Genomic DNA, 21372 nt, shown 5'->3' with positions numbered 1-21372 from the left:
AGAATGTATGCAGAGACTTAAGGTGATACTCAAGTCAAAACTCATCGCGGAAACATGACGAAAGCCATAAACACATGGGCAGCACCAGCAATCAGATACAGCGCAGCAGTAGTGGAGTGGACTAAGGTTGAACTCTGCAGCAAGGGCCAGAAAACTAGGAAACACAGGACAATACACAAAGCACTACACCCAAGAGCAAATAAAGACAGGCTATACATAACACAAAAGGAAGGAGGGAGAGGTCTACTAAGCATAAAGGACTGCATCAACATCGAGAGCAGAGCACTGGGGCAATATCTGAAAACCAGTGAAGACGAGTGGCTAAGAGGTGCATGGGAAGAAGGACTGATAAAAGTAGATGAAGACCCAGAAATATACAGAGAGAGGAGAATGAAAAACAGAACAGGGGAATGGCGCAGTAAACCAATGCATGGACAGTACATGAGACAGACTAAAGAACTTGCCAGCAATGAAACATGGCAATAGCTACAGAGGGGAGAACTCAAGAAGGAAACAGAAGGAATGCTAACAGCGGCACAAGATCAGGCCCTATGAACAAGATATGTACAAAGAACAATAGATGGAAATAACATCTCACCCATGTGCAGAAAGTGCAAAATGAAACACGAGACCATGAACGACATAACAAGCGAATATTCGGCGCTTGCACAGAACCAGTACAAAAAAGAGGCATGATTCAGTAGCAAAAGCCCTCAATTGGAGCCTGTGGAAGAAAAACCAGCTTGCTTGTAGTAATAAGTGGCACGAACATCAACCTGAGGTAGTGATAGAAAACAATCAGGCAAAGAACCTCTGGGACTATGGTATCAGAACAGATAGGGTGTTACGTGCCAGCAGACCAGACTTGACGCTGATTGACAAAATCAAGAAGAAAGTACCACTCTCTGATGTCGCAATGCCACGGGACACCAGAGTAGATGAGAAAGAATGAGAAAAAAAATGATAAGTATGAAGGCCTGAAAATAGAAATAAGAAGGATATGGGATATGCCAGTGGAAATTGTACCCACAATCATAGGAAAACTAGGCACGATCCCTCTAAGTATATATTAGTTTAACCAGACCACTGAGCTGATTAACAGCTCTTCTAGGGCTGGCCCGAAGGATTAGACTAATTTTACGTGGCTAAGAACCAACTGGTTACCTAGCAACGGGTCCTACAGCTTATTGTGGAATCCGAACCACAATATAGCGAGAAATGAATTTCTATCACCAGAAATAAATTCCTCTAATTCTCCATTAGCTGGCCGGAGACTCGAACTCGGGCCTAGCAAGTGCTAGGTGACAACTCTACAGACTCGCCTAACGGAGAACTATGGCACGATCCCAAGATCCCTGAAAAGGGACCTGGAAAAACTAGAAGCTGAAGCAGCTCCAGGACTCATGCAGAAGAGTGCGCTATTAGAAACAGCGCACATAGTGAGAAAAGTGATGGACTCCTAAGGAAGTAGGACGCAACCCGGAACCCCATACGATAAAAACCACCCGGTCCAATAGGTTGATTGTGATAGACCAAAAATAATAATAATAATAATAATAATAATAATAATAATAATAATAATAATAATAATTCAATTGATTTATCTCCACAGTGTTTCAATACCTTCTCTTGTCCAGCGAATAAAGACTGCTGTGAATACACTGCTAACATTATATTCTTTACCAAACTCTGAACATTAGCCAATTATTGTCCATTATTAACGTGGAAGAGAAAAGAGTTATAATGAAGACTGAGACGACTCAATATAAAATTAACCCAAATTATGCAGCTATCCTATTCATTAATAATAATAATAATAATAATAATAATAATAATAATAATAATAATAATAATATATTTCAGAGTCCTTCGGACATATAATTAACACCAGACATCCGTGCCTTATGAAGTATCTAAGGAGTTGTTTAAGAGCGTTTGTCTTACGCAGTCTGCATAAGCAAACAATTTCAGGGAAATTAATTATTTATATTCACTTCACCAAAAAAAATGTTTTTTAATATTTCCCTTTTGTACAAAGAAAAGAATGTTAATGTTTATTTGCATTTTTTGAGAGTGTATTTTAAACAGTGTTTTGTGAAAAGTCAATATCTCTCGCATTCGTCTTCACAGGCAGGTCGCCATTCATGTGAAAACTTTATTTGAAAATTATTTTTTAATTAAAATTCATAACATGTAAGTCTATATATGTCTATGGAGGAAGCCATGGTGTTTATGAACTTCACATGATTAATTTAATTAATTCAGTAACAAACAAGTACTTCTAATTCACCTACTTCCATCCATTGTAGCTCACTCCATAAACTTTCATTATTCGGGAGGGTGAAGAAGAGAACATATGAAAAGGTTGCGCATTCATTTTCAATAAGATATTTCAGGGCTATAAAACAACTCTGGGGATATTTATTGCTTGGGAAACTCCCTTTGGGAATACATGATAGATCAGTGGGAAGAACACTTCTGATCATAAATCCATCCATTAATTCCACGAGGGTTGTGGAAAAATCATGTGTCTCTTGGGAACAAAACGAAATATCACTGAGGGGGGTGTTATTTGGCCGATTCGTGTTAGATCATTTAAGAAATGTGTTTTTTTTTCTCGTCTCGTGATGAATATGAATGACACTTTTAAAGTTCTCAGGATTTCTTGATAAAAATAGAAGTTAATCAAATTTTGCCTGTTAGGGTAATGTCATGACAATGGAGGTATTTATGGAAAAGAACATAAATACCTACTTGCATACATACACACACAATATATATATATATATATATATATATATATATATATATATATATATATATATATATATATATATCTAAATTATATAAATATATATACATACATATATATATATATATATATATATATATATATATATATATATATATATATATATATATATATATATATATATCTGAAAAGTTCATAGGTCACAAGTATTTTATGAATTACTATACACAGTAGATGTTTGATTAATAAGTATTGCTACAGGCATTGGGAAGAACCTTGAGAAGATGATTAGCTGGTGTCTGGCATGCTTCCTAGTTAGTAAAACTGTATATGTGTTAAATACGTTAGGTATTCTGGAGACGTACGAACATCCCTGCCTCACAACAAGACTCTGTGAGTTTGTTCACCGGAAATGTCCAGGTTCCAGCAAATGCATTCGTAGGTGTGTATTTTTTGGGCAGAGTCCTAGTGTTTGAAGGGATTAGTTATCAAAAACTTGTCACTCAAAGATCAACACTGAATATTAATAGACATCTTCAGTGAAGACTCTGTGGTTCGAGAACTCTCAATTAAGAATTGTGAACATTGCTGTTTGGAGGTAGAAAACACTTTAGATTTCCCAAACTGTAGGTTGTTCTTTTCATTAAACATATATCTCACTTGTGTCAAGCATTTATTACATTGTGAGTACTTTATAAGTGACATGGGAGGAATTCCCATACCTTTATTTTTATGCATTTGTGAAACAAGGGTTTTATTTGACTTCTTCAGATGTTTCACTGAGAAAAAGATTAAAGATGTACTCACTGGGAATGTACTGGACTCTGACTTATTTTGACCTATTGTGGGAAAGGGGTTTTGGAAGAATAATTAGTTGAATATTATGGACTTTCCATTTTACTTCATCTCTTGTTTCTTGCAACCATTTGTGTTAGATTTTTGTCAAATAAATTATTTTGGGTAATGCTTGTTTCGCTGTTGACCTGAGAGAGAGAGAGAGAGAGAGAGAGAGAGAGAGAGAGAGAGAGAGAGAGAGAGAGAGAGAGAGAGAGGGAAAGCCTGTGTATGTATGAATGTATGTTACAAGTAGCCTTTTTGATGCAGCCACTATCAAGCTACCAATAGCTGGGACTTCTCGACTTCTTAGCAAAAGGTGAGCAATGAAATTTCCTCTCAACTGTGTAACAGATGTATTTGGTTGCCAGCGGGAACTACACTTGGGTGTTATAGTGTTTAGATACGCTCCGAAGAGATTTATCTTACGAGGAAATTAAGACTGTTATGAATTAGGGCTAACTGAGGGAGTTTTTGCAGACAGGCAACCGCGCACTGTTGATCGAGTTCAATTGCACTGGTGGCTTATGTTGTGAGTGTGAGTGCCCGCGTTCAAAAGATTGAAAAGTGTTATCTTTCAGGTTAACTACGTATTGTGTTGCCATTGTAGTGAGAAGGGGTTACGTGTGTTACTATGGATTTTTTTCTTGTTAGTTACTTTTAATGGGGGTTAAGGGAGTTCTATTGCTTTGTGGTTACGTCAGGAAGACGGGAATGGTGACGATTTTGTGACGTCATTGAGAGCTCTTACTCACTTTAGTCTGGGGCTGGTTTGATGCTGCTATCCCGGTCTCTCTGCGAGCCCGCTTCTTTGAGGGTGGACTGAAGTATTTCGAGTGTTTGGGAAAATTTCTGGTTATCGATCGCAGCAGCGTTTAGAATTTTTTTTCTCTTAATTGTTCGCGTCTACGGTTAGGGTTACTTCATTGTTCACATTTGGCATTTAGAATTTGATTTAATGGTTTGCATTTGCATTAATGTTGGGGATTTGCTGAATTTTTAGTTTTTTTTTTCTTTCTCTTTCTACCTTTGGGGAGTTATATGAAGTTGAGATCAGGTCAAGATTTTGGAACTTGGAGGGTTATCCTTTCCAATATTATGGCAGAGTCTAACGAAGGTAAGGATAAGGTGACAATGTTGCACAAATTTACATCCGTAAACGCAGGCGTACAGCCACTATCTGGGCTGGTTGATGGCGTTCTTCAAGTTCCCCTCGAAATTTTTATAGTGGGGGGGTTGAGTTTTTACTTGCCAAGAAAATAACAGATGGGGTAGAAGCTTTCAATGAAGCAAAAGGCTTCCTTAGTTTAGATAAAGGGGATATCGGACAGCGTTGCCAGAGTCATCACTTTTTGAAGTGTAGGACCTGGGACGATCTTAAGGATTTTTTGAGAGCATCATATGGAACAGCTGGTGCCGACGATGCAGCTCGAGATCTAAGATCTCCTTTCAAGATCCGTTAAGGACATGATTCACTTATCACATTTAGTGCCAGATGTTTTGATGCTGCTAGGGATTTTTCAAAGAAGTTGAGAAATTCTGGTTGGGTAAATGGAGGCTCTATTACAACAGAGAATCTTGAGAAACTATTGCAATATGCGTGGATACTAAATGACATTCCTGATGCTATTGTAAATAGTTCTGACACAGAGATAGAAAGGGCGTCGGACGAGAATTTACTGTTCTCTCAAATTCGTAAGCACATGTCGAAATGCCCTACAGTAGATAGCTTCTTTTTGGATGGGACGCCGAAATCTTCTGGGGCTATTCCGAAGCATCATACACAGTAATTCTGATTCCACAGTTATGACGTTATGTGCCAAGATAGAGGATGATAAGACATCTGCAAGATCAGGATCTCAGGGGCGTTGTTATAATTGTTATAGGCAGGGCTATACTAAGAAGTTTTGTAGGGTGAAATATTGTGGCGCTTGCAAGTCTGCATATCACAGTTGGAGGTTTTGCCCACTTCTTAAACAGAATGAGTCTAGAACCATGCCTCAAAGCGCTGGTCTGGCAGGTAGGAGAACTCCTCGAGGGGGTTTTTTGGGAGCATCTAGGGGCCAACAAAATTTCTGGTGGACCGAGCAGCAGAAAGGGAAGAGATAAAAGGGGTTGTTTCTTGTGATACAGGACTTCTGGGTGAGCCCTCAGAGCCGAAGCCAGTAGTAAAAGGGTCTGTGTATAGGGTTGATGTGAATATCTTAATAGATACACAGGCACCTCTATTAATTTGATGAATTATGTGTTGTTCTGGTCAGTGTTTTCTGATCGTTCTTTGATGCCTGCTAAAAAGACAGTATGTGATGTGCAAGCAAATAGGTTACAGGTTTTGGGCTACGTAAATGTGTGTTTATCTCTTGTGGGTAGAACATTTTTGGTTATATGAGGGGCTGCTTTGGGGAATACATTGTTACTGGGTCATCTAACGTGTTGGGGACACAAAATCTCGTTTTATACAGGGGTATGCGGTATAACTGTTGGAGTACCTGGTGTTTTTGTACCTTACGAGGGAATGGATGTAAGTAGAGTAGATGATGATAATGGATCAGGTGTACATGAGGATTTGCAGGTGGATTCTGAACATGTTTCTGTGGGTAGGAAGTGTTATAAGGGGGTTTTGTTGGATGATGTGGTTCTTGGTCCTGGTATGGTTTTTATGGTGAAAGTTCATGTGAAAGGTGTGCATAAACCCAGACAGGGGGTAGTGTGTACGGTTTCTATAAGCAATTTATCGAGTTCAGGGGATACTTAGGTGGAGTTGCTAAACCGTAACGATTCAGCTCAGAACTATCAGAAGGGTACTACCGCAGACGGTTTCGTTGACTGGGTTGATGAAGATAATTCAGTTGCTACTGTCAGGGATGTGTGAATTTTCAAAAACAGATTTACAAGCTAGGAGGCAGGTTTTTAGGGATAATTTAGCCAATGCTGATTTTAAAGAATATATTGAGGGTGTGGAAGATGTTCTGGCTGAGTTTCCGGACATAGTCGCATTTAAGGGGGATAAGTTAAGGTTAACAAATGTGTTAGAACACAAGGTTCATTTAGAGGATAAGACTAAGTCTATTTTTGTCCCTTCATATCGGGTTCCTTTTAAGATTAAAGAAGTTAATAATTGGGAGCAAGAAGTTAATAATTGGGAGGAGGAGGGCAATGTTAGGCCCAGTTACTCGTCTTTTAATTTTCCATTGTTAGCAGTGCCTAAGAAGGATGGTTCAGTCCGGGTTTGTGTGGACTTTAGGCTGAACCGGGTTTGTGTGGACTTTAGGAAGTTGAATGAGAAAACCATTCCTGATCGTTACCCTGTGGCATGTTTGCCAGATTTATTTGTTGAAATTGGGGCAAGAATATTTATTCTTCAATTGATCTGATTCAAGGGTACTTGCAACTACCGCTTAGCGAGGAGAGTCGTAAGTGTATGTTGTTTTCTTCGAAGAAGGGACATTATGAGTTCACGCGGATGCCGTTTGGTTTATCAGGTAGTCCTATGTCATTTACTAGGCTTGTGAATACAGGTTTGCATGGTTTGTTAGGGAAATCCATATATGTATATATGGATGACATCTTAGTTGCCACTGGTTCTGTAGAGGAACATTTAGAAGTTCTTAGGGAAGTTTTTAGGAGGCTTAGGTTAACGGGTTTGAAGATAAAATTAGCTAAGTGTAATTTTCTGAAGAAGCAGATAGTATATTTGGGTCATGTCATTTCTAAAGAGGGTGTTAGAGTGAATGAGGATAAAGTTAGGGTAATTGGCATCCCAACCCCGAGCGAGTACAGGTGCTCTGTTCAATTGGCGCACGCGTAGATCATTCCATTGTCGTACCAAAGAAAACATCCCAGCGTAGTTATTCAACAACCTTCCCAGCATATATTCAGTACAGACATTGCTGATGTTTAACGTTAAATCATTCACTTTTGCATTCAAAACCCGCATTTAGCAAAGAAAGTAGATTTTTTTTTGCTTTCCCTCCTACACTTCCCCAATCTCTGTTCATGTGCGACAAAGTGAGCGAGTGAGGCAATCAGCTGTTCTCACCCACGTGACTCGATCCCACATCTTTCGTTCATGCTGAACGAAATTCAATTTCTTTTCGCCCTACTGTGATTTTGTCCACACTTACTAACATTGTTTGCCATAACAGGAACGAACTAGTAAAATTACGTAATTCCCAAGAATTCATTTTGAAAGAGAAAGGAACCTTAACTTAATGTAATTTCGCAAAAATAATTTATTTTCTCTTAAGCACAAGGTAAAGTGACTTTAAAATTTCTAACGTATAAGCGTCCCATTACACTCTGCTCTCAGCAAGAGAGAGAGAGAGATTTTTTTCTTTTCCCTTTCCTCATAACAAGTGGCATACAAAAATTTGCCCACGAGTATTGGAAAACCAACCCATGAATTATAACAGCCAAATACAAAGAATTTTCTTTTGTTTAACCAATCTTCGAACTTCGAAGATCCAACTCCATTATCACTTTACTATATCCAGTACGCAAAACTTCATAAGCTCTCTTTCCCACGAATAATATCACATACTTGCTTTTTCCATTTCGTGCTTCAGCCCATGTAAATTCTCTTACATTACCGAGCACATGGACAACTAATTACTTATATGTTTATTAACTGCCGCACACGAGTGGGTACCTCATTAAGACTTGAGTATGCCGCAAGCGCCAAATTGCATATTGAGTGCCACACCCATATCCTCCCTCCCTCTCTGCATGTCAGGGAGAAGGCTTCCTTTTCCCATGTCAGGAAGCAATCTCTAGTTCGTAAAACTAGCCACCCATGACTGTCACGCCCCAGTTTCCCCTTCCCACAGTGCCACTAATTTGAGGCACTGCCAACCAACCCAATTACTGAAGCACTTATCTTTCTTCTTTCCCTTTCCTTTCTCACTTACTTTCTGCCGGAGTTTCTCCTTTCCCTCTTACTCCTTGATTACCTTCTGCCTTAGGCAGAGTGCCATTTCCTTCAGTGCCGTTTCATGCACTAACATTTTGTATTGCTCCATGGAGCTCACTGACACCATAGTGCCACCAAACCCAAGTACTTAACCATAAGCCACTGCAACTGTACCTAAGAAACAGAGTGCCATACAACCAGTGTATCCAACCATAAGGACCTTAGCTCCTTCAGGATCACTCCCATTTCCTAAGTGTTTCCGCCCATAAGGAATATTATACCTTCAGGAGCACCCCATTCTACTAGCGTATCCGCCCATAAGGACTCAGACTTCCTTCAGGAACGCTCCCTCAGTGTGGCCCTCACATGGCACACTCAACCACAGTGCCACCGTATTAAAAGGGTGCCACACCACTGAAGCACCACCAAATTAGGGAACACTTCCCACAATCGTCATAAATCTTCCCTCCAAGAACGCCCAGTCAACCCACTTAGCCACCCTTCCCCACCAGCAACATGGCGACCAAGGAGTACAAAGCCTTCATGGATCTAGGGAAGGAGACCGGTCTCATGGGACCCAGACTCACCAAGTGGATCAGAGAACAGCTAGCCAAACAGAGGCGGCTGGAAGAAGAAAGAGATGAGAGGAAAAGACAGCGAGAAGCCGAGCAGAGGAGAGAAGAAGCCGAACAGAAGCGGCTGAAAGAAGAAAGAGAAGAGAGGAAAAGAGAGCAAGAAGCTGAACAGAGGCGGCTGGATGAAGAAAGCAGAAGACAGCACAAACTAGCCTTCAAGGACAAGGAGCTCAAGCTGGAGCTGGAGAGAGCAAAGAAGGAAGGCGAGCAAGCCCTCCATGCAAATGAGTTAGCCCTCAAGGAAAAGAGCTCGAGTTGGAAAGAGCAAGGAAAGAAAGCGCAGAAGCTCTAGCATCCCAACAAGCCTCTAGCCCCACACCTGCTGCACCAAATACTCCGCTCTCAAGCCTTAATTCTCTAGTCCCCAAGTGGACTGAGGAAGAGCCAGAAGCATGGCTGGAGGAGGTCGAGACGCTCTTCGATAATTTCAATACCACTGAGGCCGAGAGGGCCTTAGTGCTGACCAAAAACCTGTAAGATAAAGCAAAGACAGCCCTCCGCTCGCTGGAACAGAGTCAACAAGGAGACATGGCCGCAGTCCATGAGGTAATAGCCAAGGTATACGAAATCACCCCTGAGAAGTGGAGACAACGGTTCCGAGGTCTGGCCAAGGAAGCCGGCTGGTCCTGGACAGAATGGGCCTGTCACAAGACTCAGGCTGGGACCCGCCGGGTCGACTCCCTGAAATGCAAGACTTTCGAGGACTTACTCAACAGGACCATGCTGGAGGATCTTTTCCAGTGTGTGCCTGGGCCTCTGGCTGTGTATCTCAGTGATAAGCAGCCCCACTCTCATGGAAGCCTGCTGCTTGGCCGATGTCTGGGAAACATTTAATGTCTCCCACAGCACTTTTCAGCGCCGCATAGTGCCACCCGGATATCTCTTTGGCTCAACGTGCCCAAGGAACGGACCACCTAGCAAACCTCCTTGCACCATCTGCAAGAAGTACGGTCATGCTGAAGCCAAGTGCCGCTACAAGGCAGACAACAACCAATGGCAGTCTACCAATAACCGCCACTCCTCCTCTCCTTGTAACTCAGCACCGCCTTCCCAGCACACTGTCACTGCTGGGAGACCATCCTATTCCAGGGGACCCTGCCGAGACTGTGGGACTCCAGGGCACTCTTCTGCCGGGTATCTTGGCTGCCCAAGACATATGGTCTCTCCCAGGCACGTCAACCCGATCAGTGCCACAGCCTCCTTGGCTGTGCCACCTGAAAGGTCTCATCCTGAGCGGGTCTGGACTCAGTCCGTCTCCATGGCACCTCTGGTTGGCTCTAGCCCACCAGTGCACCTACCAACTACTGCCGACACTGGCTCGGATATTAGCCTGACTGATCGGGCCAAAGTGCCAGCCAGTGCCACAGTGGACGAGCAAACCAGGTGGATGGTAACCTGGGTAGATGAACAATCCTTGACTGTTCCCACAGTCGAACTCCGGGTGATAACACCTTGGAGCACCGAAATTCACTGCCTTGGCTTGATGAAACGTATCAGGAATGGAGTGGAATTCCTGCTAGGACAAGACATCCTCTGGGGATGTCCCACACCCACGCCACTCTGTTGCCTGACTGCCTCTGCCAGTGAGGCCATGCCAAAACTTCCTGACCGGGACACAGCCTCTGTGACAGCTGTGACACCATCAGCCCAACCTTCCGTTCGCCCAAGAGTGAACAGGACACACCAGCATCTAAACCATTCCAGGCCTAGTCCGCGAAGCTCACAACCGGACGGCCACCAAAAAAACTCCTCCCTCACCACAAAGGGATTCTACTAAATGCTGCTGCAAGACCTGCAACATAAGAGGGCACTCTGAAAGATGGTCAAAGTGCCCCAGCAAGCTAGCCGCAGCGGCTACCCTTCCCACAACCAACCCAAGAGGGCCGCGTTCTGTCGCCTATCACTCCAGGTACACCGAGGGGTTTTGCACTCCCGGGTCCCTGTTCAGACTCGTCTGAACCCAATTCGCTGCCAGTGCCACTTGTGAGCACTGGTCAATGCCAAGCTCTGCCTACCTTGGCCAAAATCTCTACATCAACCTTAATCCCCATGCCTGGCCCTGAGTTAGTGCCAGTGCTGGATCCAGAATCTGACACGGATCCTCTTAAGGGAGATCCACCTACCCTCACCAATGTAGTCATCACCCATTGTGAGCCTCTGACCCTTGACGTTTCTTCTTCCCACTCTCTTCCACTTGCCGAGGGTGACCCTCTGGCAGGCCTGGACATTACCTCTTTTCTGGTCGACCAGGAACTGTCCAGCCAGGATGCAGACGCTGGCTCTACTTCCAGATCCTGCTCCTGACAGTGCTCCTGGCCTTTCTCCAGAGTCGGTACCCTCATCACCTCCTAGGAATGGCCTAGCCAGACCTTGAAGGCCCCCGAAGAAGAAGAAGAAGGGGCGGATGAGATACGATTAACAAATCAGAGCCACGGGCTCTCCTCGGCACTCGGGCCCAGTTGGCACAATGCCGCTTCCATCTCAGAGTGATCCTGGCACCTGCCCAAGGAAGGCAGCCTGAGTGATCTCTACCCCAGTAATATTAACTCCTAACACCTTAGGCATTTGTAACATACAAACCCTTTTCCAACTAACCTCCTTCAAAACCATTCCAGACTCAAACTGATACCTTCCTTAATTGTATACTGTGATTTACCCTTCAGGTTACCCATGTTTAATTTTTTGTGTGTATTGATCATAAAGCGTTGCGTAACTCGTCATTCACTGCGTGCCATTAGTCAGTGCCAACTCGTTTAGTGCCATAGTCTCAGGATAGTAGGTTAGGTTAAATATTTACTATGTGCATTTGCCTAGGAGTAGAGTTCTCCTGTCATTAGAGACAGTTAGTAGAAGTGCCTGTACCCTCAGATAAGTTAGGCCTGTTATAGTAAGTACGTTAGCCAACCCAGTACCCCTCTTAGCAGTTAGGTAGGTCCATTTAGCTATTGCAGTGCCAAAGCTAGCTGACTAGTCGGGACAAATAGCTTACTTAGCCAAGACCTTCACGCCTGAAAGGGTGTGAATGCCTTTTCAAAGGGGGGGACCTGTCATGTATTTGCATTCCTCCCTCCTAGCCAGCCAAAAATAATTTGAATTTCTAATTAAAAGAGTTCTCATTTGCTTATTAGGGCAAAACAACATGGCAGACAAGGTAGGACGACGCTTGTTTTGAACCAAGCATTCCTCTCCACACCTGACCGGAAATCAGGACAACAGAACACCCCCTCTCCACATCCCCCTGCTAAAGGACATTCTTAGATTTCCCCCCATTTTGGGGTAGCGAGAGCAGTGTAGGTTTTAGGGAAGGTTATAATCATTAGAGGCGTAGGCCGTTCGAAGGAAGGCTGCTAACTTAATCTTTAGGTCCTTAGACTATAAGGCTTCTTTTCCCTTGACCTTGTTACTGGCTTCAGGACTTGCTTCCAGATTTGTCCAGCTCGTGTACACATAAACACATGCCAAGCGCCCCACGCAAAACAACACAAGAGGGCAAAGAGACGCTATGGCTTTTGTGAGGAGAGGTAGAACATTTTTCCTCTCAATTTGGACTGGCGACAGATGATGCTCATTCTGCAAGTTTGACGTCTTATACAGGAGCCCATATAAGCCTGAGAAGGTATGTCTGAGTAGCAGTCTTTCGCCAGTACCCGTCTGTTCATTCTAGTGAAATTCTTTTCTTTATTTCTCCAAGATTTTCACCATTTCATTTCCACTTCTGGCCTTTCCCTTTGTTCACATAGACCAGCCCCATTACAATAGACGTAAACTTCCCTGGTACGCAGTCCGGGGAGCAATAGCCTGTTCTGCCCTTTTGTTGCATGCAAGAGAGCCTAATCATTCAAGACGAAATCAACTCGTCAGCAGCTGAGAATTATTACGCAGTTCAAATTTGCATTTTTTCATTATTTGAGTTTACTTGCTGTATCATCAGCCTTTCAGATTACCTCCCTGGTTGTTTTCCTGTAAATAAATTCAATTTAACGTTAATTGCTAATCATTTCCCATGGCGACCTTCAAATCACTACTTAAATAATGGTACTACCAAGGTAAGTTACCCATTTTCCCCTTCATTTTGTTACAGGTTGGTATTCTCGGTTGGGCTTAAGGCAGTAACTTAATATAAACACCACTTTCATCCCTCCAACAAGACCCAGTCTGTGATATAATATATATATATATATATATATATATATATATATATATATATATATATATATATATATATATATATATATATATATATATATATATATATATATTTATATATATATATATATATATATATATATATATATATATATACATCTACATATACATGTATATATACATGTATATATACATATATATATATATATATATATATATATATATATATATATATATATATATATATATATATATATATATATATATATATATTTCCAACATATACCTTGTTCCCTTGAGAAACGGGTGGCAACAGAAGAGTTGATAACTACGATTTCCAGCAAGTCTTAGGGATGAAGTTATCAGCACTATGCCCTTTCATCTTACCCCAGCTTACAGTCGCAGCTAGGTCGACCTTGCTGGTCTGAGATCACCACCCTACCATTCAGTCATCATATTTGCCAGTGTGCTTGTAACACCCCTATTTTACACTGGAAACCTTGAAATCCCAAATGAAATAAATTGCGAGATTTGATAAGGGTCCGAATTTATTTCAGCTCATGCATACTTATACCGGTTTTCAAAATTTAGATACATTTCCTGCTAATGATAATGAACTATATTCACTATTATGATGTAATGTAACGAACTTTTGTTATATATGCTTGTCTGTTTGTCTGGTTCAAACTGGCCTTGTGCCAACACGGGCTCTTGCTTCTGAGTGGGCAGCTCGTCATGGGTTCTTGCTTCTGAGTGGGCAGCCCGTCATTTTTAAGTCGGAGTATAGAGGTTAGAGGTGGCTGGTCATATTTATCAAATATTTGTTTTGTAATTGCCATAGAGCCTGCTTAATTTTTAGATTTCCTATTATCCTTTTTAAATATGCTTTCCACTGACTCCCCTGGGGATCTGAGAAGAAATGAACTAAGCCTCAAAAAGGTGATGTAACGCTGAGGGGTTTTCGCTTTACATGAAAAATCCTGAAGCCAACCAAAAGAAGGGGCCGCTCCTGACTTTTTAAGAAAGCTGTTCCTTCTTCCGCTGAATTATTTCCATCCTTTCAGCCTCCAACACCTTCAACACTAAGAGCATCTGAGGAGGTGGTGAGGTGGAGGAGGCCTCCTCCTTCCAGGGCTTGTCGATTTGCATTGCAAAAGATGAAGCCATGAATACATAATTGATAAAGGGCCCCGAGAACACGAGGTGGATTGAGGCGTTGTTAGCCAACCCGCCGGCGGGAAGGAACGAAGGATGGGTAGTGTCGTTGGGGAGGATGGGCCCCCTGCTTCTGGAAAGGGAAGGTACCAATGTAAGAGAGGGATTGGACGTGTTGCCTGACGGAGATGAAACGTGTGACGCTTCCATGAACACCATGAATGAAATCGCGATTTTAACCGTTCTCGTCTTTAATTTGTCGCGGAGATGACAGGGCGCTCTCCCAGTCGTTTTTGCGCCTATTATCACCATTGTCTTCGTTATTCTTACGGTTTGTCATTTCGTAATTAGTGTTCTCTTTCTTTGTTCCTTTGTTCGGTATTTGCTTCAAATGGCCGATTGTGAATCACGGAGACCAAGCAGGTAAGTGTAAAGGTAGAACTTGATTATCGAGAAGAATGATATAATTAAGAAAATAAAATGTACCTAGAATATTTATCATTTATTATTCACTCGCTCTGCAGCAAATGGAATCGAAACAGGGATTTGAGGAGCACAAATTTCCTTCATCTTGCCATGCTCGTGCGACAAGGCTAGAAAGTCTAGAAATCCTTGTCTTTATGACACGAGGTTTCACAAATGTTACGTATACCTATTTCAGCCTTTGATCTATAGCATTATATATGTTTTACATTGAGATAGTATTCTGAAAAAGGCCTTGAAACTTCATTTAAATGAAAATAAAAAGTGGGAAGTGAAAAGTGGAGAGGCCATTTTATTGTGCTTTACTCAGAACCGGTAAGCAATTCAACTTGCGAATTTTCGCGAAAATTCATCCATGTCCTGTGCCTCCCCTAGGATGCCCCCGGAACTGACTGAATGATGACAACATCAGTCTAAGCATTATTTTTGTGGGTAGAAAAAAGAGAAGCCTCCACAGCTAACGCGGTTCTCAGTGATTAAAACAATATAAATATCAAATGATGGTTAACCTGATTTTATTCTTATGAATTTCTTTATATAGCACCATGGAAAAGATTATAACTGTCTGTTCCAAGGTGTCTCATTTTTTTTTCAGGGCTTTATATCCATGTACTTTTTCTATAATATTGTCCTCCACGTCAGATAAATGGTAACCCAGTAACTAAGGAATCAATTAGGTTATATGTACTACACTGAAAACGAAAATATAAACACTAACATTAAAACAAAACAAAAACAACTGATAAAAAGATCTTTTCTACAGATGATAAATGACAAGACACCATTTTCTTTTACATTAATTTCTCTTCCTGTCTTTTTCTACGAGAGGTGAGTGACGCAGATCCATCTTTCATATCTTTCTCTCTAATTTCCTTGGAGCGAATGTAGACCCAGGCCTAGAATCAAAGTCTCATATCGTTTTATCCATTAGAAACAGAAGTACATCTGGTAACGACGTCAGGGAAAAAACGAATTTTTCCTGCAGAGTAACCTCTTTGACATTTATTAACAATAAAAAAAAAGTAAAAAAGGGGCAACAGTTATATAACAATGCTTCACAGCCGGTTTGGGCACTGACGAGGTTTATATGACCCTCAATTACAGAGATGTTTCCCTCCTTTAAGCGCCGTAGCTGCGATTTAATGAGGGACGAACGTAAGATTTAGAGTTGAAATTGCACTTTCCGTAATTAGTTTTTCAACTGTCATCTTATCGTCGTTGTAACGTTTTGTTTTTTAGTCGTTATATATAATTAGCTTTTTTCAGGGGTCTTGAGTGTCTTGTATTTTCAGTTTTTTTATTTTGATATTGTGGTGATGTAAATCATTCTTCCTTATGTATCTCTTTACATGCTTTCCATTTAATTCTAACATCCGCTATGTTTATTGTTCCTAATTTTATAGTAAACTGTAGCCTCAGTTTTCCAAGTCTTTTTAAATGCTCTATTAAGGCGCTGAGCTACCTTGACATTTTCATTTTCCGTATGTCATTATGGCATTACTAACCTAAAATAATTCTCCTTGTATTTCAATAATTACATTTTTATCTACCTATTTGTTAATTTATCTGTTTTTCTAATAACTGATCTCCTCTTTCTGTATTTCCCTTTACCTTCTGTTACTTCTTTCGAATGAACAACATATTCTTTGGAAGCTTGAATTTCAAGTTAATGGCTGGGGTGGGCTTGTTCCATATGAATAGGGTTCATCTTCTGAATAATAATAATAATAATAATAATAATAATAATAATAATAATAATAATAATAATAATAATAATAATAATAATAATAATAATAATAATAAAGTATAACTTCTCTCTATCCATCCAACTATTTGTCTCTCTCTATATCTATATATTTAAAAAGCCTTGTTTTGCAGGTACATTCTGTTGCGCCAATACCTCTCCTTTCCACTTAATTATTTTAATAATGATTTCAGTGGTCCCTTTCATCATCAAATATAATAAGGAGCTGTTTACCTTGTTATGATCTCTTGCAACGTGCTTATATGATTTATATACATCATGTTACTTCTCCTCACGCCCTAATTGGTAGAAGTTTGTTTAATGAGCCATTACGCGTAGGTGGCTTCGTAAATTGGAGACAAAATTTTGCATCACGTTCTCCCTTTTTTTTTGTCTTTTCGGGTTTCTTTTTCTATGGAGATGTTAAAACTTCTTATTGTAAATATGTGTGTACTGTATATGTATACACACATATATATGTATGTATTATATATGTATACATACACAGTATATGTATTCGTAAATGTGCATAGAATAAATTTTTCCTATATATTCGAAATAATGTATGATAAAATATTCTAATAAAATGGTCAATCACCTTAATAGTTAACAATCATTATTATGATTGTTAGATACGGCTATAGCTTTTATGCAAGCATACATATACCTGCACGTATACATTTATATACATCAACTTATACATAACTGTATATACACTTTTATAGATAAACATGTGAGGCAATAAGACGTTCATAAAAATATTTAACAACTGAACACTTTAACACTTGTAAGACATGTTAGGAATTCCTATCGACTCAGAGCAGTCAGTGCTTTTTCTGTACGGCTGAAGATTTAAAGTGAAGATTTCATTCAGCCTGGAGGAGGAGGAGGAGGAGGAGGAGGAGGAGGCAGATGCACCCAAAATAGGTTAAGACCGGGAGGGGGCTAAAGAGACAGGGTAGGATGCAATTTTCGACCTTCAAGCTGCTGACGCCTTGAAAATCTGACGTGTGCCGGAAGAGGATCGCAACAAATTTTTCTTTTTGTACTCTCTCTCTCTCTCTCTCATGCATCGTCGTCGTCAATATTTTGTCGTCAGCGGTCGACAGCAGTCACCACAACAGGATGAAATATGCAAAGGGGAATTCTCGAAGGATATGAATATTCCTCCTGATTTACAGCAACGCCTTGCCTCTTTCCAAGATGGCTGCCAGAGGAGGGGGGTCTCGTATATTCATTGGCAGACTCATCAGATCTAAGATTGCCTGGAGGTTCAGGCGCCCGTCCTTCCTGCGTTTTAAGTTTGGAGTGGCTCGTAAACTTCATTTGTTGTTCTTTATTCCCTTCGTATACAAGACGAGACGGGCCTCGGTGCCTGAAGAGACCTCACAATGGAAAAAGCAATTTCTGAGCAGCCAGCGACAGTAAGTGATTCTTCTTCGGTAAGAGGAGGATGTATATATGCTTTTAAGCATAAGCATTATAAAATCCCTCCCTACTTCACATGACGAAGGTGGAAGGGTTCGGTATTTATAATTAATAAAAATAAGCATGATACGAATATATTTCGGAGCAAAATCAAACCTAAAAGTGATGAATACGAAAATTATGTGTATTTCGTCATGACAAAATAAAAAATAATTACTGAAATAAGAAAAGAGCATTTCAAACCAAAATAAGAGGAACATAATTATCACGAGGAGAGGATGACGTCACAGAAGTAATATGTCAAAAGACTGAAAAGAAAGAAAAGTAATACATATATAGGCCAAAGAGACTGATAATCTGCGTATACTTTTCCAGCATTTCATGAACTCGAAATGTATTTACAATATTCGAATCTATTTTCAACACTGTTCGTTTTAGAGAATCTTTAATGCCTGAGGTGGGAGCAGTAGCTTGAGAGTGATACGATTCGCTAAAAAGGATTAATATAAGAATCAAGTTTACGGATCTTTATCGGAAATCATCAGCAGAAAGTCATGCGTGTATTTTTGAGTGTAATACATACGTTTCCTGTGAGGCAAACTGTCTACTCCCCATTCCTTGGCCAGACCAGCTTAAAATAAAAAGAAATATATATATATATAAAAAAAGAAGTAAAAACAGGAAACAGAGGGGCTTGAGCTACAGACCTACCTTGAAAGGATTCTGAGATCCAGAAGTATTTTCAAATTCAATATCAAAAGGGTCAGACAACCAATATCTAACCTAGGCAAAAAAAAGAAAAAACTAAGGAAATATGAATGATAAAACATTACCCCGCCACCACACCCCCTTTTCCAACTACCACCCAACTTTCAGTAGACTCTGCATTGTTGCACCAACAATATACTCTGATCACTCTATTTATAAAGATGCCTTGTCTGCACACGAGTAAAGGCGTACAAAATATACATACAAGCTCACACAGAAGAATGTGCAGAATGCGAATGCATACGAAATTGTATGAAATTTTATTATCTGCTAAATTTTTTAATTTGATTTAAACCTGAGTGACGCTAATCCACAACTCCGGTTCTTAATTGGCTTGAATTTCAGTTCATTTAATAGTCGGTATCCCAGACCCAATGGAAAAATACGTCAAAATCCAAGAGAGAGAAGAGAGAGAGAGAGAGAGAGAGAGAGAGAGAGAGAGAGAGAGAGAGAGAGAGCGCTATCCAGTCAAAATGCAAATTAAGACCTAAATGGGATTTTGGCTGACGTGCAGTAATAGGCCAAAAAGGATGATTTTTGGAATCTGCAATATGAAAAAGGGAAAATGAAATGTTGCTGTTTCACTTCACTTTTCTTTTAAATTTCCTTTCTCTTTCTCTTCTTTTTTAAATTTTCCTAAAGTGTCTCTCTTTCCCGTCGCATCCCTTGACGGCGAGGCTTTTAATCCAATGCTAACCAATCTCATTCCACGTCCTCCGGTTACAATCAGATTCGTTTCTCCCCAATGTATAATTGTCCCCTGTTTAAATGCATCATCTCTCTCTTTCTCAGTCATCAAATGCAACACAGGAAATATCACATGAATAAATTTTAGAGGTATCATAAATGAAAATAATTGTCCTTGTTTTAACTGCTCTCTCTCTCTCTCTCTCTCAAAGTCAAATAGTGCAAAAGATTTTTATATGAATAATTATCAGATGTGAACGTAATTGTCCTAGTTTTGATACGTCATCTCTCTCTCTCATCAAACTGTGTTTTCGAAGCCTCCATACGATTATTAATCCAAGCTTTCATTTGCATTCTTGTTTAATAATTCCTCTCTGTCTATCTTCTTATTTATCACTCTCCCCCTCCCCATTCTCTCTTCATTTCATCCCTCACCTGGCGGAATCACATGAATTTTATTGAAAAACTCTGTTAACTTATTATCTTTTCCCAGTAATGTAACGTAATACAGGTATGTCAAGGAAGTAACTGTTCATCGTAATCATATCACCACTCGCATTAACTGAACAGGTGAGAGTGTTTATAATTGCACAATGTTCTCTACTTATTATTATTATTATTATTATTATTATTATTATTATTATTATTATTATTATTATTATTATTATTATTATATTTTACAAGGAGGGTTTTCGAGAACTCTCCGATTAGATTTTATTATATGATATGAAAGTCTTTACAAATATAAACCTTATCGTTATTATAATCATTATTATCACTCCTGTTGATGCTCTTGTTTATAAAAAATTGTTGCAGATGTATTCCTGAATTTCATATAATTAAGCAAAAGAAAAATATATTGATGGTGTTGACGTTGCTCAAATTATTATTACAAGGATACCATATAGTGTGATACCATCATCTGGAAAACAACTGAATAACTACTGAGGTATAAAAAAAAAATTCTGCAGATACATTTCCTTAATTCGTGTCCAACCTTGTCCACTCCTTTTTCTACGTTCCACCCGCTGGACATTATGGTCATCTGTTCAACTTACAATTTTCTTCTCCCTCTTCCCAAGTGGCCAAAATCACCGCATTCTTGCCAATATCAGAAGAAGTTCTTCTCTTTTCCTATTTTGTTTTCCTTCTTGACTTTCCTTGTGTTGGAGGAGAGGAGAGAGAGGAGAGAGGGGGGAGGGTGAAGGGGGGGGAGGAGAGAAGCTGGCTACGGATGTCTGTAATGCCGCCACCAACGGCGCTCTCGTGTTGTCACCTTCCCATGTGGATTATTAACTTGGGAGGGGCCGTGTTCGAGTACTTGTACGCTGACTTCGTTTACTAAACCGAGTCCATTTCCATCAACTAAGTAAACGCATCCTACTTTAATAACGCATAAACTAACTCAGAATCGCCATAACTTCTACATCATTGCTGTAATAAACAGCGATATTTGGTAGCAACGGCAAGAACAATATCATATTGCACTTCTTAGACACGAAGGTTTTCGCATTCAGGGGGTCCCCAGGTGGAAATAACGGTCCCTCGCCATCCCCTTGACTCATGTAATTTCAGTTCCAGTTTGACCCCCTTGTTTAAGACGACACGAAGAGAGAGAGAGAGAGAGAGAGAGAGAGAGTTTGTGTCAGTATCTATAAAGTCTTTCCTCTTTCAAAGGGTTTTCATTCTCTGCTACTATTAGCACACTCTGCTCTCTTCAGGGTATTTGTTTATTGACAATGGTATCTAAAATCCAGTTAATGGCATGTGTAACACGTTAATTTTCTTTGTTTTTCTCATGACGAAAAACGGTAAAAGAACGGTCTTATTT

This window comes from Macrobrachium rosenbergii, chromosome 12, assembly GCF_040412425.1.
Source record: "Macrobrachium rosenbergii isolate ZJJX-2024 chromosome 12, ASM4041242v1, whole genome shotgun sequence".
NCBI lineage: Eukaryota > Metazoa > Arthropoda > Malacostraca > Decapoda > Palaemonidae > Macrobrachium > Macrobrachium rosenbergii.
Note: the sequence above shows the minus strand (reverse complement) of the source record.